An 11,880-nucleotide genomic window follows, 5' to 3' on the forward strand; every position below is an offset into this window, starting at 1 on the left:
AGGAACTCAAGGCAGGAACCTGAAGGCAGGAGCTGATGCAGAGGCCATGGAGGGGTGCTGCTTACTGGCTTGCTCTCCATAGCTTGCTTAGTCTCCTTACTTATAGACACCAGGACCACCACCCACAATGGGCTGGGCCCTTACCCATCAATAACTAACTAAGAAACTGCCCTTTAAGCTGTCTACAGTCTGATCTTATGGAGAAATTTTCTTAATTGGGATTCATCCTTTCAGGCCTTTTCAGCTTTTGTTGAATTGACATAAAATACACATTTAATCCACATGGGATCTGGAAATATAAATTCCAATCTCCAAATCTGTGTGATAGAGGCTTTATGTGCTAAGCCCTATCTTCCCTTAGCCTCCACCTTCCCTTTCTTTTAAATATTTACTTTTGTTTAATATACACTGGTGTTTTGCCTGCCTGTATGACTGTGAGGGTGCCAGATCCCCTGGAACTGAAAATTGCAGATAGTTGTGGATTGCCATGTGGGTGTTGGGAATTGAACCTTGGTTGCTGGAAGAGCAGCCAGTGCTCTTAACTGCTGAGCCACCTCTCTAGCACCATTAACTTGACTTTTTATAAGTTAACATTCTTGTAGCTACAAATGGTGATTAAATATGGCTTAGCAAAATGGGCATGTTGGCTGACTCCAGGGCTGGAAGTCCAGGGGCACAGGCTGTTGTCTCAAACTACCTCACTGTCCTTGATCTGAATTCTTCCTGCTTTTAGGCATTTTTCTCCCATAAGAGCTAGATACCCCAGTCATCCTGTCGGTTCTGTGGTCTCAGGAGAAAGAGACCCCCTCATTTTTCCTTGTCTCTGAAAATTTACATATCAGCTGACTCTCCTGGGAACAGTATGTATACCTTGGGTATTATTAATAAATTAAGAATCACTAGCAGCCCAGTTTGAGATGATTACAGTAAACCCTCAGCTGAGAAGTCAAGAGGTAGAGGAGGTATGTTTCTGGGGAAAACAGAGTTCCTATAGCAGAAAGGGTCGAGAGGATGTTAGACTGGCATGTCCACTATACTGATCCTCTGATATCCCAACTTCCACACACTATGGTCTTCCCAGATCCTCAAAAGTATCTCTAGATAACATAATGTACCCCAGTCACACAGCCAGTGTCACCATCCTCTTGTCCACAAAATAGAGTCCAAGGGAAGTCAGACTCAAATACAGATCCTACGCCAAGACAGATGGGTGTGTTCCACTCCTCTCCGTTGAAGCTGGAAGCTCTCTCCAGAGGACTAGTAACACAGGCTCAAATGGATAACAGCAAGGATGGGGCAGGAGCACCCTTCACAGGAAGAGGCAAGCAGCAGGGCCTGTCTATTCACAGTGTCTAGCTGTAGACAGCGGCTGGGACCCCTGTGGAGCAGGCAAAGGTCTGGCAAATGGACAGCACAGATGGCTGTCCCTCCCTCTCCTTTCTGCCAGCTCTCTCTGCCCCTATCTGTTGACCATCCCTCCTGGGTCATAAAATACCATCCTTGTGTTTGTTAGCTTATAGTCACTATCACAAATACCCAAGGGGGTCAACTGACAAAGAGATATCTCCCAGGACTCATAGTGTTGGAGTGGCTAGTTCAAGTCCAAGTTGCTTAGTGGTCTATGGCAAGACAATAATACAACAGGAGGGGGTAAGGAAAGAGGGAGAGAAGAGGGGGAGAAAGAAAGCAAGCCAGCAAGCAAGGAAGCAAGGGAGGGAGGGAGAGAGAGAGAGAGAGAGAGAGAGAGAGAGAGAGAGAGAAGAAAGAAAGAAAGCCAGCAAGCAAGGAAGGAAAGAAGGAAGGAAGGAAGGAAGGAAAAAAGAGAGAGAAGAAAGAAAGAAAGAAAGGAAGGAAGGAAGGAAGGAAGAGAAAAAAAGAAAGAAAGAGGGGAAAGCTCTAGAATTCCCTTACAGGGCATATCTCCAAAGACCTAAAGCTTCTCAGTGCTTTGGTGCCAAGATGGGGACCAGACCTTTATTATGCTGGCCCTGAGTATATTCTAGAAAGAGCTACAACCATTCTTCAAAAGCATGTGTCCTGAGTAATCCGATGCCATGACTGCCTTCGGCTCTGAGCTACTTGGCTCTTAGTTTCTAGGACTGACATTTCTCTAGGGATTAGTACCTCAGGCTAGGGAGACAGCTTAGAAGGGAAAAGGCCTACCATGGCAGCATGAGGTTGGTTGACCAGCCCAAGTAAAAGCTAGGCATGTGGATCTGTCTGAGTCAGGAGGAGGCAAAGGGGACAGACAGATCCTCAGAATTTGCTGGCCAGCCAGCCTAGCCAATCAGTGTGCTCTAGGTTTAGTGAGATACCCTGCCTCCAAAGCAAAAGCAGAGAGCAATAGTGGAAGACACTTCCATGTGTACGCATAATTTGCAAGAAGAACATAGAAGCTGGTCCCAGCTATCACCTGGAAGGCCCAGGGACCTTACTCTGAGGAGTCACAACATGTAACGTGGGGGCTTGTAATTGCTACACCAGGTGCTGGGTTCAAATGCTGACTTGACAATCAGCCTCTACAGGGAGATGTCTGTCCCTCTCCGAATGGTAACCACCCTGCAAGGTTATTCTGGGGACTGAGTAGGAGTCAGTGAGGAACCTGGGCCACAACACACTGGAAAACATCTTGGTCATTGTCACCACCGTCATCATTGTTTCTGTGAGACAACAGGTCAGGGCTACCCTAGGCTGGTGGAGAAGCATCTCCATGAGTCACCATCAGTACTACCCGCCCACCCCTGCAGAACTCCGAGCTCCCTGCCATTTCCTCTGGGTATAATCAGCACTTTAATTAAAATGACTTCATCAGACTTTTCCGAGGAGCAGCCAACAGACAAAGGAGAAAAGGCCCAGACTGGAGACTCCGGCATCCCCTGTGAAATATGCAGGTGTGGGAGGTGTGGAGGATCTAGCTGGGGGGCTGGGGGAGGGGAGCACTCTCTGTGGGTGGAGACGATGGCAGAAAGCAGCCTGGGTTTTAGGGAGAAGGGACATTTCTGAGGGTGACTGAGGATCAGCACCTTTGCCCCAGCAGCAGCTGAGGTTCCCAGTCTGAGTCTGAGACGGCTACATTCCCCAGAGAGTATGAACTGAGTGTGTCTGGGCTGGAATGGTTTAATTTCTCAAACAGGTCCCCTTGCCTAGACTCCCCGGCCCAGCCTTCCTGTATTCACACCTGCCTCTGAGACTGTTTGATCTGAGCTGTTTGAGCCAAGAATCTTCATTAGAAGTGGAATCCCAAGGGGCTAGGGAGACAGCTCCATGGGGTAAAGTGTCTGTGTTACCAGCACGAAGAGGTGAGTCCGATCCTCAGAGCCCTGAGCTACACATGACAACCTACATTGTGATCCCAGCCCAGGGCATGAGGGACAGGTGGATCCCTGGGGTTTATGGGCTGGACAGTGTAGTCTAATTGGCAGGTTTTAGTCCAATGAGACACCTTCTCTCTTGCAGGCAGATCTCTGAATTTGAGGCCAGCCTGGTCTACAGAATGAGTTCCAGGACAGCCAAGGCTACACAGAGAAACCCGGTCTTAGGGGGAAAAAAAGACACTTCTCTCCAAAAAAAAAAAAAAAAAAAAAAAAAAAGGCTGGTAGGTGAGGAATGGTGCCTGAGGTTGTCCTCTGACCTCCACAAAGAAGGGATTTACAAAGCACATAGATGGTTTAGAATGTTCGCATAGTGACTTTTAAGAAGTCAAAAGAAGCAAACAAAATATTGATTGACTGATTAAATATTAGGCTTGGTTTAACTTAGTATACCTAAAGTGCTGTCCCCTCTATGTGTAATGTTTAAAAACATTAAATTTGAGGACATCCTCATCAAATTCCTGCCTGCGTTTTCCACTTCCCATTTTAACTCAGTGAACTTCCAGGACCATGGACAGCTGCCACTGGCCGGCGTAGGTCTGAACCATGAGTTCATGGTGGACAATGGCTATGCTTCCAAGCATCACAGTACAGTCAGACTGAAGTTTTGGAGAGGGTCCTCCCTGACCAGGGAGCCAAGCACAGTGCCTGGTACTTAAGCCTGGAATACCTTTCATATTTACATAGGAGTGAATGAATGAATGAATGAATGAATGAATGATGCATGTGAGAGTCCCTCTGCTCCATACTGAGAAGAGCTATACAGTGTTTCTAATTCTCTGGGCACACCCTGTTCCATACTCACTCTGCTTTCTTGTATGTTTCTTCCAGTTATTGTGATAAAACACCCCGACTTAAAGCAACTCAAGGAAGAAGTATTTTTTTTTTCTTACAGTTCAGAGGAATAGAGTCTGTTGTGGCAGGAAAGGTATGGAAAGGTCAGCCTGGTGCTCAGGAAACAGAGGAAAGAGCAGGAAGTGTGTCTCAGCTACGAAATTTCAAAGCCTACCCCTGGTTACACACTTCTTCCCACGAAGCTCCACCTCCTAAAGGTCCCATAGCCTTCCTAAACAGTGCCACTGACAGAGACCAAGTGTTCAAACACACAAACCTGTGGGGGACATTTAGCATCCAAACCACTGCATTTCCTGTGCTATGGGACCTTCATCCATAAGGGGACAGAATAACCCACAGGTGAGCCACACCTGTCCATTCAGTCACCACCTGCAAAATCTGTCCTGTTGTGTGAGCCTGGGCAAAGGACATCCATCCATTCATTCATTCATTCATAAAACACTCCCAGAATCTGGTGTTTTCTGTGGACTCAAGTTCCCCAGTGGGGAAAACGCCATCCCTTGTGTTGACAATTTCACAGTAACAACTGACTGAGAAGAACTTCATGATTGTGAAGGGCTTGGAGTGAGGTAGGTCAGGGGCCATATTACCTTGGGTTACTTTTAGTCCCCGTAATAGTCATTGCCCACCTCTGTGTGTGGCTTAACATCCTGTGACTGTTAGGTACACCTTTTTTCTTTTGTTTTGTTTTTGGAATGTAGAAACAAACCTCTCGCTGAGATGGGGGGAAGAAGGAAGAAAGAAAAATTAACTATGTTGTCAGATAGCATCTGAAGCCATAATGTAATCTTCCTACCCTGGCTGTAGTCCACCTACCTGATATTTATTGATATATTCAGATGTATTGATTCATTGATTGTTTGTGTCCTGTGACTGTAAATCCATTCGGCTACTTCCGTGTGGACACATGTCATTTAGGATGGCATGACCATGTGTTCTCAGGGACATAATCACTTATTTGACTCAGCATTAAAGGGGCTCTTACTTTCTTTGAGGAGAGAGATGTGTTCTGTGTCACAGTTTTGAGAACAAGTTGAAGTGTCCTGCCCCCCCTCACACACCACCTCTGCTGCCTTCCATCCAGCCAAGCACCAGTGAAAACTGGGAGAAACACGGGTGAGCAACAGGTTCCCGTGTGACACTCTCCTCCCATAAACCAGAGCATCACGGGATCAGTTAACCCAGTCTTCCACACGCAAGTATCAAGTGCCATGGTGTGGAAAGGTTACGTGGCTTTGTGGTGCCCTCACTGGCAAGTGGCCAGAGCTCAAACACAATTCAATTTCTCGCCCTCCCTGGGTTGTTTAAAATGAGAATGGCACCCATAGACTTATACACAGAAATGCTTGGTCCCCAGTTAGTGGAACTGTTTGGGAAGGATTAGGGTGGGTGGCCTTGTTGGAGGAGGCGGGTCACTGGGGATGGGTTTTGAGTTTTTAAAAGCCCAGTCTATTCCTAGCTACTTTCTCCCTCCTCCTTTCTATCCCCTCCTCCTTCCTCTCCCCTGTTCTTCTCTCTTTCCTTCTTCTTTCCCTTCCTCCTCCCTCTCCCTCCCTTCTCCCTTCTCTCCCCCTCTCCTTCTCCATCTCTCCCTCTTTCTCCCCCTTCCCCGCTCTGTGCTTCTCTCCTTTTTTCTCCCTCCCTTTCTCCCTCTCTGTCTCCCTCTTCTTCCCCCACCCCCGTCATGTATCTTTGAATCAGATGTAAGCTCTTACCTACTGCTCCAGTCTGCCATGATGGTCATGGACTCAGTCTCTGGAACTGTGAGCACCAATAAACTTTTTTCCATACAGTACCTTGGTCTTGGTTTCCCCTCACAGTAATAGAAAATGTCTAAGACACAGTCCCCAAAATGGAAGCTTATTGGAGATTGGTGCTAATGCATTGTATCTCCATGTCCAGATGTTGAAGGTCCTTGTCCCCAGTTGGTTTTTTGGTGTACCAGTAAAGATACCAGTAGTCAATGGCTGGGCATAGGGCAGGACACTTAGAGTTGTGTGGGGAGGTCTCAGAGTGAGTCGATGATGGGGGTGGGGAGAAAAATGGTGGCAGTAGTGGCAGGAGATAAAGCCACCCAACCATGTGAGTTTTCAGGCAAGTGGCCACTGGCCACTTCCCCAATTGGGTCTGGGGTATCAGGGAAAGGTTTAGGAGTGCCTAGTCTTTGAGTTAGCCAAGGCATTTTAAAATTAACTGGTGTGTGTGTATGTGTGTGTGTGTGTGTGTGTGTGTGTGTGTGTCTGTGTCTGTGTGTGTCTGTGTATGTGTGTGTTCTCTGGACACCCAGCATCACTCCTGAAGAATGCATGTACGCAATCTGATGGGAGCACAAAGTGGTTTAGTGAAAACTCTTCTCAACAGAAGCTTTAGCCACATTTGAGATACTGTGAAGTTCTGGCCCCTTTTTCTCCTTGTGGGGACATAGTCCTTGGAATATAGTAAGTGTTCAGAGACTCTGAACTGAGTGGATTTTATTTTACTTTGTTCTCATTCCCTCTCCTCCTCTTCACCCCATGTGCATGTGCGTGTGCATGTGTGTGCATGTGCGTGTGAGTGTGCGTGTGTGTGTGTGTGTGTGCCTGTGCGTGTATATGCACCATGGCACGCACATAGAGGTCAGAGGGCAACTTTCAGCAATCAGCTCTGTCCACCCACCAAGTGGATCCCACGGATCAGGCTCTAATCGTCAGCCTTGGCGGCCACCACCCTCACCCGCTGAGCCGCCTCACTGCCCCCGTTCCTGTTGCACTGCGGAAACAGTGGGAGAGTGGGTTTTTTTCTTCCACACCTGAACATCATTACAGCTTCCACATTGTTTTGAATGAGATGTACATTCTTTACAGGAAGGAGCCACTGGGGGAAGACAAGGACTTTGGAGTCATCTGCTCTGGGTTCCGGTCCTAGCACTGCCCATGTGTGCTGAGGGACCTCAGCAAGGCTGACTGCTCAGTCCATTACCCGTGGTTTCTATGCACTGATACACAATGCATGGTTAGTGGTTCATGCTAAAGGTTCGTGCAGGTTTCGCCTGGTAAAAGTAGCCTTGCGAATCAGCTGTGCAGAGAACTAAGCGTTTTAACGAGGTCCCCTGCGGCCCTCATACTAGCAACCTTGGTCTCTTATTAAAAAACACGGACAGTGTTTTAAACAAAGGTGTCTGTCTGAGGGGGCAGACAGAGGAAGAAGGGAGTGCTGGAACCGGACCTTCCAGCAGGCAGGGTTTCCTCCTTTTTGCCGACATATTGCATGCTTTCCTCTTGTCTGTTCCAGAATAGAACATAATTGGTTCATAATTGCCACCCTGCCCCGTGTGCTTCTTGACTAATTTATCAAATCACTTAGTGAGGGAATCATGAATTCTTAAAGCCTTTCAAGAAGCTTTCCAAAAAGAGCGGGCCTCTACCTGAGGGGTCATTAGCTCCCCGCCTCCCTCATCTGGATCCCAGATGAGTGTCAGTGGTCAGACCAGGTCCCCACTTCTGCTGGAAGGAACCTTTTAAGGGACACACTGTTCCCTTTCTCTGCATCCAAGTTCTTGGCACACATGAATTATGCATGCAGGGCTTGGCTTGGCATGAACACAAGCTGAGTGTCCCAGGATCGAGTCATAACCGTTGCTCGGCCCCAGGCCAAGTGGCCAGGACCCGGTGGCCTTTGGCCTCTTGCCCTTCTCAGATCTGAGTGGAAAGGTGGAACACTGGACTGTTGTTGGCCCCAGACAGGAGGGACAAGTCTTCACCTGATCCTGAGGATCAAGCCAGAGGAAAAGCCACCACCAGAGTGCCAGCAACATCTCACAGCATTCAAGGTTTCCCAAGACACCAGCCAGTGCTGTCCTCTCTGAGGTCCTCATCACCCCCGCATCTGCAAGTCTCAGAGGCAGGAGTGACACCAGGCCCATGACACAGAACGGTAGACATAAGGGGTTGTACTCCAGAAAGGCAATGTAGAGCCCTGAGGATTCACTCACCATTCAGAAGCAAAGCAGACCATCTCACGTCCAGACAGGAAGATGGCCTCACTCTGTCTAGACTATACACTGAATCCCAACTCTGGGGAACGACCCAGGAAGGAGCCTACCTGAGCCTTGTGTTCTTGTCAACCCAAGGGAGCACTTGGGAGCACTCAGGAGCACTCAAGGCTCATGAAATGCCACTTCTTCCAGCAGGTAAGCCTGTCTCAGAGACAGAGAAATGCTATGGGACAAATAAAATAAGCTACTATGACAGACACGAGCCAGTGTGGTCCTGGCGGAAGGGAACCTCCAATTTGAGATTTTTTTAAAGATTTTATTTTCGAGGTTTTATTTATGTGTATGTGTGTATCGGGGTCTGTGAGCACGGTGACTGCACATAATCACTGGTGCCCACTGAGGCTAGAAGAAGGCCTTGGACTCCCTGCATCCCAGATGCTTGTGAGTCACTCACATGTAGGCATTGGGAACGGAGCAAGGGTCCTCTGGGAGAACAATGTGGGCCATATTTCCTGTCATGAAGAGGCTTTTGGAAGGAAACCTGAGCTATTCAGAGAACGTTTCATAGTAAAAAAAGAACCACGAAGAATTGTCCTTGAAGGAGGCAAGCCAGCTGGTATTCTCCTGGGAGAGAAAGAAGGTCCCTGGTGGCCCACACCAAGATGGGGTCCGAAAATCACGGTGGGAGAGAGGAATCTGGAGACTTCCCACACTAAATCTCCACCAAAATTATTTCTAGATATTTAGCAAAGACACCTCGGGAGATACAGAGGTCTACTCAGGGAACCAGGAATGCTAAACACACAGGGTTGTCCCTTCAAAGGGAGGGACGTATAACCTGTTATCCTCCCAGAAAAATGTGAGCATATGTGATTAATAAATAGCCTAGTGACCCCTGTGCTATCTATGTGGCTGAGCCCACACTAGCCCACAAGGTCCCCACCCCCCGACCTTGCTGCACTCGAGTCAGCCTGCAGAGCCCATCTTTATGGGAGATGCCACATGCCACACTTTATACAGAGTTCTGATGCAGTCACATCTTAAGCTTGGTTGGGTATACAGGACTGAGTTAATTATCACCAGGAAAGGTCACACCAAATTTTGCTGTGCTTAAATCTGCCTAAACTGAATTACTTGGGGTCAGACTCCTGAAGTTTGAACCAACACCAGCTACTTAGTCATGTTGGACTGAACTACTTTCTCATCTCCCACAGATTGTTTCTCTGCTGGCTGTGGTGGTCACAGAGACCCCTCTTCCTCTGGGCAGACACAACCCCTTACCCAGCCACAGAAGGGGAATATGGCTGGGTTATAAATCCCTCTACCCTCATGCAGTCAACATACCCAGAGGATCTGGACAGCACCCTCTTCTGATTGGGACAGAACCAGATAGAAGGGAGAACTCAGAACCCAGTTCTGGCTAGTAAGTGAACCACCAACAGAATTCAAGACGACCTCCAAGGCTCATTTGACAAGCCTGGTGAGCATCCCTTGCAGATCATTTAGAGAGAAGAGTGAACCTAAAATTAGCCACTCTGTCAGGAGAAGGTTAAGGTGGAATCCAGAGGTGAAAGTTTGAGGGGAAATGCTGCCGGAGCTCCAGAGTGGGTGCCACCTTAAAGGCTCCTTAGCACAGCCTCCTGCTCTGGGTAATTTAATGATAACAGAATGTTCTTTATAAGAAATGGATCTGTGACCACTGGGTATGGTTTTAGAAAAGAAAAACCCCAACCTTTATTTCATATATCCTATAAAAGCAAAAATGGGGAACAGTCTGAAGCATAAAGAAGGGGAAAGGTGAGGTGTGCTTTTAGATAGGATTTTTAAAATTCATTAAATTTTATTAAAGCTAGAAATGCCACCGGCTGAGAAAACATTTGCATGTGTCTGGTATAAAACGTGTTTCCAGAACATATAAAGAATGCTAGGAACTAAATATCAAAATGGCAAGTGATCCAAGCTTTAAAAAACTAACAATAGTAAGCAATCCATTTGCACAGACCATGTGCATTGGGAAAGAGACCACTGAGCTCACCCTCAGCGTCATCTGTTGTCACAGAAATACACATCTGAGACCTAAGGAAATGCTACTTCCCACCCATGAGGGTGGCTAAAGGAAAGTCTTAAGTGTTGGCAAGAAAGTGAGTTCATTAAGACTCTCATATCCCGCTGGGGATGTAGAACGCACAGAACAGGGTGTCTCGAAAGAGATTTAAACACCAGTGGACGTGAGAAATGTATTCACAACGCCAAGGACGTGGCATAACCCCAGTGCCCGTTGACTAGACAGTAGCTGGATGGGCTCCAGTTGGTCGTTCATCAGAAGGCCATTCTTCAAAAAATGGGACTAATTACATTGATGTGTCAAGACTTGCTAACTTGAATGTGTAAAAAGGAGTCTATTTGAGTGACCAGAAATACACCAAAGGTTCTCTTTCTGGGGACAACTGTGGACTTCTCAGGCGTCCATCATGGGAAATCACCTTTTCCTTCTTTGCCGTGTGATGAAGCAGTGTCTAAGCACAGGAAGTGAACTCCGTGCTGACTGGCTACCCTCATCTTCTTTCAAAGGTTAAAATCCCACAGCCCAGGGACAAGGAAGGCAAATGAACCTTGTCCCAGGACACAGGTTTGGAGTTAGGTACCACAGGGCACTCAGGGAGCTTGCAAATCTGAACTAAACAACCGGGCTGCCCCTCCAGAGCACAGCTGAGAGACGTCTGGGTGTCTTGTGGGCAAGGCCAAGCCTGCAGGGTGAGGCCATGCAAAGCCCCAGTCTACTGGACATTCTGTAGAAGTTCCATTGTTCCAGGGCCACAGCCATGGGAATGGGTAATGAACGTGCTCATGTAAAACCTCACACATGAATGTGTATAGCAGATGTTTTCAGAATCGTCAAAGAACGGAAACACCACAGATATCCTGTGACAGATATGTGGTTAAACCAACTGTGGTACTTCGATAAATAGAAAGGAACAAACTATTGTGTCCCTGACAACCCGGATGAACCTCCGGGTAGCCGGGCAGATCGACGCTGACCCCAGAGGGTTCTTAGGCATGATTCCATTTATAGAGCTTTCTTGAAATGAGAACAGTGCAGAGATGGAGGGCAGACCAGGGGGAACCATGAACACTTAGATTACAGGCGGCTGGAGCAGTGCGACAGGCAACAAAGAGCTTTGAAGAGCTGGCCCTCCGGGTTTAAAGACCATTGCTTAGTCTCTGTAATTGTGAGCCCAAGCCTTTCACGGCCAGGGCATTTCTCCAGCTCCATTTAACCTTTTTGTTAGACTGCAGGGGGAGGCATTATTGTTTTAAGTTGTGCATCACACACACACACACACACACAAACGCACATGCACACGCACATACACACACACTCGTGCCTGTGCACACACACCCTGGCAAACCTCTGCAGGTATGACTTAGTGCTGAAAGTGCGGAGAAGCAGGGGGTGTGAGGGGTCCGGGTGGGCTGAGAAACTGCCAGGTCATAGAGCAGTTGTTCTTAACCTTGGGGTCACGACCCCTTTGGGGGTCAAATGACCCTTTCACAAGAATTACCTATCAGATATCCTGCACACCAGACGGTTACGTCACGACTCATAACAGCAGCAAAATTACAGTCGTGAAGTAGCAACGAAAATAATTTTATGGTCAGGGACTGCCACAGCATGAGGAA

The sequence above is a fragment of the Micromys minutus genome, assembly GCF_963924665.1.
Source record: "Micromys minutus genome assembly, chromosome: 1".
NCBI lineage: Eukaryota > Metazoa > Chordata > Mammalia > Rodentia > Muridae > Micromys > Micromys minutus.